This window comes from Olea europaea, chromosome 11, assembly GCF_002742605.1.
Source record: "Olea europaea var. sylvestris chromosome 11, O_europaea_v1, whole genome shotgun sequence".
NCBI lineage: Eukaryota > Viridiplantae > Streptophyta > Magnoliopsida > Lamiales > Oleaceae > Olea > Olea europaea.
The window spans coordinates 19,480,203-19,488,925 of NC_036247.1; the positions used below are offsets into that span (position 1 = coordinate 19,480,203).

Sequence of the window (8,723 nt, forward strand, 5' to 3'; positions counted from 1 at the left end):
GTTTTGGGCAGTGGATTTGGACTGTGGCGTAGGTTGAAGAAGGAGATGAACAATTTTTTCTTTTTACTTTAATTTTGTTTTAGTTATTTATTATTTTAATTGTTTTTATTGTAGCAAAGTTATCTTTTTACCCTTTTAAATTGGTCAAAAATTGGTCAAATTTCAATTTTATTGGTCAACTAACAGTCAAAACGGACTATTTCCATCCGTTTGGACTACAGATGCATATTTCTGAAAAGTTTGAGACCGTGGATAGCACAAAGTGAATGTTAGGTTAAAATCTATAAAAACTGAAAGGGTAGTGACCACTGCTGCAATTTTTTCTAAAATAAAGGGGTATTTGGAGGGCAATTTGTGGACACAAATAAAATCTGCAGAGGCGATTGCCCGATAGCCCAGTTGACCCATGCTAGCTTGGTAATCTTCGATGGGTCTAAGTAGGAGAGAATTGAGAAGGGGTGGCAATATGGTAACAAGATTAGTGAGTGAGTTGCGAAGGGAAGTTTTAGGAAGGCAGTGAGAGATGATGAATTGGGACAGAGAGATGAGAGATTGAGAAAGGAGGGGTTTGAATATCTTCCTTTATTACATCGTAATTAATACGTAAAAAGAAAAGGATGAAAAGGTTAATTGCATTAATCAATTTTACAACACCCAAGCCGTACGGGCCTAATTTGCTCAAAATAAATCTTTACAACCACTTACTAACCCAACCCAAGCCTAATCCAATTCCACCACATAGGCCCAACATTAACCTTAACCTGGTCACTACCCAAAATAGCAATCGACATCCAACAAACAGCCCATTATCCATTAGCTTAGTAACCATTACCATTTTACACCAGCCTATTACATAGGTCAATATTAGGGATGTCAAACCGGCTCGATGGCTCGGGCAGCTCGTGGCTCGGCTTGGGAAAACCCTGAGCCATCCCGGCTCCTAGCTTGGATTGAGCGAGCCTAGGCTCAGGCTGAGCCCCATTTTGGGGCTTTGACCCTAGCCCGAGCCAGCTCGTTATGGCTTTGACGAGAGGTTAGTGCCTCGGCTTGGGAAAAGCCCGAGCCATCCCGGCTCGTAGCTTGGATTGAGCAAGCCTAAGCTCAGGCTGAGCCAAATCTTGGGGCATTGGCCTGAGCCCGAGCCAGCCCATTGTGGCTCGGCGAGCTACACGAGCCGACTCATGTCACGAGCCAAAAATGGCCCCTGACAATGCTCGAAATTAATTTTAAAAAAATTATACACAAAATCAAGAATAATAGCTACCTTAAGGCAACAGCCTAGGGAGCTATAATGCTGCCATTACAGGCAGCTATAAAAGCTGCCGTTACAAGCAGCTTTATAGCTACCTATAACGGCAGCAGTTTAACTGTCTGTAACGGCAGCAAAGCTTGACTGTTGCTAGCTATAAAGCTGCCGTTACAAGCAGCTTTAGAACTACTGATACTTATGGCTCTTCTACTTTTTTTTACAATTTAATTTACGAGACTACGAAAATCTCAAATTCAAAATTCCAATTTGAATTTCAAATTTGGAGATAAAATAGATTTTTTTGGCTATAAATACGAGGTAAAATTTTAAGTTTCAAATCAATTTCTTTCTATTGATTTTAACTTGCAATATTATAGATTCAAGTTTCAACTTCAATTTCTTTACTCTCAATCTAATATTCAATTTTTTCACTCTAATATTCAGTATTTTATACTATACTATATATAAATGAATTTTACTAGTGATGAGTTTAATCAGTTTAAGGGTAGCTCGAGTACTCCATCTGGTTACAATGATGCATCTCAAAATGTTTCAATTGATTTGGAGAATATTAAAGAGGAAGAAGTACTCGAAGTTAAAAGGTCGAAAAAAGAATCATTGGATTATTGGCAACATATGACACATAAAAAAATTAGTATTCAAAATGGAGTAGATATTTGGAAAGCATGTTGCGATTATTGTGACAAAGAACTTAGCTGAAAGCCCAGTTCGGGCACAACGCATTTGAGTAGACACATATTAAGGAGTTACAAAGTAAAACCAGTCGATCTTGACCCAAAATAAACCGAACTAGTGTTTGGAGGTTCTTGTTATAATCTTTCCACCTTCGTATAATCACAGGAAAGATTTCGTGAAGGAATGACTACATACATGGCTGCAACAGAGATGCTGCTTACGATGATAGACTCAGTACATTTTACCCGGCTCATGCAGAAATATTTCCAACCCAGGTATTCTTCTTATTCTAGAAATATTCTTCGTTCGGATACTATAAAATTATATAACAAAAGAAAACAAGTTGTTATTGAAGATCTAAAAAATTTTAATAGTGTAATATCATTTACATCTGATTTATGGACCAGTGGTAGTAGAAAATGTTATATTGCTGCTATGACTCATTATATTGATCATTCGTGGCTTTTACATAAAAGAATTATTGTATTTAGATGTGTAGAATATCCTCATAATGCCACTAATATATACATGGTTGTAAAAGATATCATACAGGAATATGGTATGCAAGATATGGTTCGAAATTTTACTTTTGATAATGCTAGTGTGAACAAAGGTGTTATCAAAATATTTATTAATGATCTTAACCTTACATTTGGAACTTTATTTTTTCATCAACGTTGTTTATGTCATATTATCAATTTGATTGTAAAAATTGGATTGGAACATATAACTTTTCATTTAGATAAAATTAGACAAGCAATAAATTTTATTACTGTGTCACCAACAATAAAGCAAACATTTAACAATTTGTATGCAGTGTATGGCCTACAGGAGAAATCATTCGCCACTAATGTAACACATAGATGGAACTCCACATATCTTATGTTACATTCGTGTGAAAATTACGATAAAGTGATTTCATTATATTATAATGATAGGCATACATACGGATCTGAACATAATTTAGAAGATTGGGAATAGTCGCTTGCATTTCACGTGAAAAAATTTTTAAAATCTTTTTTTGATGTTACAAAGGAATGTAGTTGAATTTATTACTCTACATCTTCACTTGTTTCACAATATTTTTTCTACATTTCACAAATACAGGAGTTTGCCGTTTTTTTTTTTGACTTAGTTTGCTCTATGGAGTTAAAATTTCGTAAATATTAGGAAGAATTGCCTTCTTTATTTATTTTAGTTTCAGTAGTGAACTCTCGACTTAATTTGAATGGCACAAGGGAATTTCAAATTTCATGAATGTGGAATTATCACTTGTGAATATAGAATCTATGTTATGTGAAATGTATAATTATTATGCTGAAAAAGAAAGTCAGTGTAGTTCTACTTCCCAAAGTTCCTGTTCAAGAAATATTTCAACAAATTCAGATAATTTATAGAATTATTTGGAAAGTAATACAAGTGTTCCCTTATTTAGTTTTAGTTCATCAATGTCTAGAGTGATAAATGTCGGTGGTAGAAATATAGAAATTCCCTCTGAGTTAGCTAAGTATATGTGTGTGGACGTTCGTAGTGTATTACCTGAAAAATAATTGCAGGAATTTAGTCTCCTAAATTGGTGGAGGTGTAATGAAAGACAATATTCAATTGTATCAAAAATTACACTTGATCTACCAACATCTCCGGTGTCTACAGTAGCATCGGAGGCTGCATTCAATTTAGGTGGTCGAATTTTATCAGACGAACGTTTAAGATTAAAAGAAGATATATTAGAGGCTTTAATATGCTTGTAGGATTGGGAATATGCAGAATTACGTGTTCAAGAACATGTTGACAGTATACTGATCGAAAAGTTGTGGCAGATCCTAATATAGAATGTTGTAAGTTTTTAAAATAATTTATTTCAAAAAAAATATGTAATTTTTAAATTTATTTGTTTCAAGAAAAATTGTACACGAAATATTTTATTTGTGTACAGTTTTAACTCCGCCTACGTCATGTAGCCGGTTCAAACCCGAAAAAAAGGAGAAGGGTTGTAAGTTGTAATTTTTATTTAATTTGTAATTCGTATAAATTATGAAATTTTATAAGTTGTAATTTTTATTTAATTTTTAACTCGTATAAACTATGCAATTTTTAAATTCTTTAAAAAAATGTTAAATCCGTAAAAAAAAAAAATAGTCGGCTCGACTCGACTCGGTAAGGCCCGAGCCTAAAGCTAGGGACGAGCCTTTTTTTGGATAGCTTTTGTTTGGCTCGGCTCAGACTTGAAAAAAGCTCGTTTAATTTCGCTTGAGCCGAGCTCGAGTCTCAAGTTTCGACTTAACTCGTTGACATCTCTAATCAATATCCATCCCATATCACATTTAACCACTCCCTAGTAGCCTATAACAACTCACAAAGCCCAAATTTCTTTCAAGTCCAGTAACCACCATCTTCATTCCAACGCAGTATTGCCGCCAATAGCTTCAAGATTCCAACCGTCTACACCTATCAACTCCGCCGGCTCCATCCCACATCTACACACATCCCCACCATTACCTTCATTCTCCTCCTACTGGAAAAATACTAGCAAGTCTCATTGCTACTCTACACACAATTTTCTACTACTCTTCCACCACAATTGTCTACTATCGGCAGGCCACCTGCATCCCACTCTTTGCCATCTCTCCCAAGCCATAAACACAAAACAAATCCAACACACCATCATTAGTGACACCACACTTTCTCCCATATGAACTATTGGGCTACAGCCCAATGGAGCCCTGGCCCGGATAACATTTTTATGTGTAATTTTTCTTGGGAAAAAAAAAAAACATTATAGCTAGGCGTAAATTTAAGATTAGCCCACCAAATCATACATTCATACTTCTCTATTCTCATTTTTCCAATTGATTCTAAAAATGCCCAAGTGAAGAGCCTGAAGCCTCTGCATTCTACAAGCCAGAAAGAAAACGGTACTGGTGGCAACCTCGTTGTGAGCTTGAGCTATTATCATTTCCGATTCATCACGGTTTATCACTTCATCTTCGATCCTTCGCCGTCCACCGCACTACAGAATTTTTTTGAGGTATTGATGTATTGTCATTTTATGCACAATAACAAAATGCCGTGTTTTGTATGAAATTATAGGGTTGAATTTCTATAAGTAAAATAGAAACAAGAAACTGTTTGAATAAGTCACAATAGGAACATTTTCGAATTTTCCCAAACTAGTTTCGAGTTGTCGATTGAATGGAAATCAAGAAATGGATACAGAAGACTAGATTTTGTATAATAATTAATAAATTAGTGGGATTGTGATTGTCAATTGTGGGAACACGGCAAAGTAAAAGTGTAAAATTGTACACTAACAGGCCAAGATTATATGCTGATTTTTGAATTTTGGAGTTTTCGAAAGAGAGCTTTTTGGAATTCTTACATGCTAAAATCTAATTATCTAACTGAGCATAATTTTTCTTTGCTTGCATTTTTGGTTGGTAAGACACAAAAAGTTTTGAAATACAATTTATTTAGACTCGTGCATTTTTTTTTTTTTAATCTTGTAGACAAGGTGTTTGTTGAAATGACATATCATTCTCTTATTGCTTTTATGCATTATTGTTTTCATTTTTCAGTTTGAGGATTGAGATTGAGATTCACATCTACTGTTTTTGGTTGGTAAGACACAAAAGTTTTGAAATACAATTTATTTAGACTCGTGCATTTTTTTTTTTTAATCTTGTAGACAAGGTGTTTGTTGAAATGACATATCATTCTCTTATTGCTTTTATGCATTATTGTTTTCATTTTTCAGTTTGAGGATTGAGATTGAGATTCACATCTACTGGGTTAGCCGATTAGATTATTTATGGTATAAATTTTGATTAGGCTTAGAATAATAGTTTTGTGAGTATGATTTTACGTTTTTCATGTTTTATTTTTTTTACATCTAATTGAATATGACTTCATTCATTTATTTCAGTTAAAACTCGAGAGACACAACTTCAGTAGGTAATGTCGTAATGAAATTTTATGTTGTATGCTTTATAAAAATTTGTGCAGATACATTTTAAATTTCAGCCCCCCAACATGATGTTTTGGATCTGCCTCTGATCACGAAACACTATTTCCATCACCTCCAAGGACATACTTTGTTCTTCCCACTGTGAACCGCTATCAAACAACTCTCGCAACTTAATCCCTGTCTCCCACTAACTCAATACTCCAACTGCCCCACCTCTACCTCATGCCTTCACACCATCCCAGTAGATGTGAATCTCAAAAGTCGTTATCAAAGAACAATAGTAGAACGCAGAATTTTGAAGCTTTTCGGAATTGACCAAGCCCTTAGAATAGAGAAATCAGGCATATTCCTCCACATTTAATTGTTGAGACTTTAGGACACAACTCATTAACCAGAGATTTTGGGGAAATTGGAAGAGATGTGTTGGGGTAGCAGTCTATGCTACAGATTTGGAAACTTACGTGTGCATCAGCAGCCGCTCGAATTTAAACCTTGCGAGGTATATCAATTTGTTATTTGAGATCTTTACTTTCTATTTAGGCGTTTGTGGCCCATCAAATCTCTTATGAAAAATATCATGTCAAACCAATTTTAATGTGTGAGAGAACTCATGCAGTATAATACATCTTTCAATAACTATCACGGTCATGTACCTTTACCTAATCATTCTTATTATCTCTGTTGCACGAACACTTTAACTATGATAGTGTGTCCGCGTCTAACAATCCTCGAACACTTTACCATGATCATATTTCTTTTTTTTTATATATTTTTAACTCAAATTTATTAATAAATAATAAAAAGGTACTCATATTTAAAAGATTTCAAAAAAATAAAAAACTAATAACGAGAATAAAACTAAATTTATACAATATAAATGATAAATTTTAATAATGTAATTAATGTGTCGATGACATGCCACGTCAATACTTTTTTGAAAAATTGTCTGTCAACGTATTCGACATGTGTCATGTTGGACACACATATTCTTATCAGTGCATTATAGCCTATTATCCTCCATCTAGATTACAATTATGGGACTTTGATGGTCTTATTGGTCTCGATTCATTTCTTGATTGGCTCGAGTCTCTTGACTAGTTTTTTTATTTTATCATGCTCATAGGGCATTTGTAGGATCCGTTATGTGTTATTGGAAGTCATTTTTGCATTACATTGATAACCTAGATTAATGTCCTATCACTTTGCGGGATAAGATGAAATGAATTCTAAGTAATAAATATGCCCGGTATACTATAAAACTCAATCGCTAAATTAATTCATTTTGCACTATAGGCAAGATACCTTTACTGTTAGTAAGTATCTAGTCTATTTCAAAGAGTTATTGAACAATTGTCATGTTTATAAGTCCTGAATTTTTCCTGCTGATATTCTTGCATTCCAATCCCTAGACGATGCTTACCAATAGACCACCCATGGAACTTATCCTTTCATCTTCATCAAAAGTGTCATAAGCCAGGTCTACCACCCAAATCCCGAAAGTCACCTTTTGAGTCTAGTTGTGTTGCTCTTGAAGAAGATATTGATGTTTCTATTGTTGAGTCAATTGAATATTTTGACACCGAGGATGAGGAATTATCTATATTGTTGCCACCTAAGTCAAACAGTCCAGCTATCCTTGATTATTGAAGTTGATCTTGCATAATCTATTGTATGACTCTAACATTGACTTTGATATGGTTTTACCTCCACTTTGTGATGCTTCTCGAGTTTCCACGTTATCCAATGTCATTGTTCGTTTAAAATTTTTTTCCACACATATAAAAAAAAGATTGAATTTCTCACTTGAACTTATTCTATATGATTGGCCATTGCACTTAAATGAGGGTTTTGTTTTCAATATAGCAGGATGTTATCTTATCGAGATACATTTGAGCTCCATTGTCGCAGACACTTGTTTTTGTAGGCCATTTTACTTTGCTAGATCCTTGTGCTCATTATGAACAATCAATTGAAGATTTTGTGGATGAGTTGCATATATTTCGCTTTTTGGAGTTCCATGTTGCTATTTGTTCAGAAGCAATAACTGTAGCCCTTGATCATATCATAGATGTTGGGAGGGTTTGCAGCTTTAGGTGTTCTCAAGTAATCAGTTCAAATATTTGATTCTCAAGAAAGATCGCCCTCCTTAGCCCGAGTTCAACCTTAGGATATGGTTCAAGGCTCGATATAGACAATTGGTCAAAATAAAAGATAAACTTCCTCAAAATATGAAGTTCCAGTCAACCTCGCCGGAATCAAGTTTTCTCAGCCGATGATAAATGATGCAATATTATAAGAGACAATTATTTATTTAGTTTCCTATTTTGATTTGTAACTTAGGGAACATGATTAGAATGTGATTTAACAACTTTTATAGTATTTCTTTACTCGATAATGATTTTTGAAACTTTGAGGGTTATGACGATGTAATAAGAGAACATTTGAATGAATAAAAATAATTGATATTTTATTCCCTTATATTTCTCTCTCTCTTCTTCTTCTTCTTCTTCTGCTGCTGCTGCTCCTCCTCCTCCTCCTCCTCCTCCTATAATTGTCTCATTGCATCCTACGTCAATATAGGTCTTTGAATTTTTATACAACGTGGTTCTCATACAAATCCTACTACAGTAATTGTATATTCTCATCACATATTTTCTCGTAATTGATTTGCTTTATTTGTAAGTGTAGTCTGAGATCCCCTTACAGTTTTCTCATTGATGAAGCGACTTATACATTGTATTCTTATGTCTATTACACTTGGTTCACTGATTGTGTCATTTGTTGAATCAATTCGATTTATACTTAAGTACTCTA

At 34.3% G+C, this 8,723-nt stretch overlaps 1 long non-coding RNA gene across 4 annotated transcripts; it reads left to right on the forward strand.

Annotated features, from left to right (window-relative positions):
- The first annotated feature begins 4,344 nt into the window (after positions 1 to 4,344).
- Positions 4,345 to 8,387, forward strand: LOC111403704. 4 transcript variants are annotated; one of them, XR_002704512.1, is made up of 2 exons: positions 4,345 to 4,973; positions 5,868 to 8,387. It is a non-coding gene; the product is annotated as an uncharacterized LOC111403704 (long non-coding RNA). The 4 variants fall into 4 exon arrangements; XR_002704511.1 differs by having other exon boundaries at positions 5,948 to 8,387; XR_002704514.1 differs by having other exon boundaries at positions 7,773 to 8,387.
- The last annotated feature ends 336 nt before the right edge of the window (positions 8,388 to 8,723 follow it).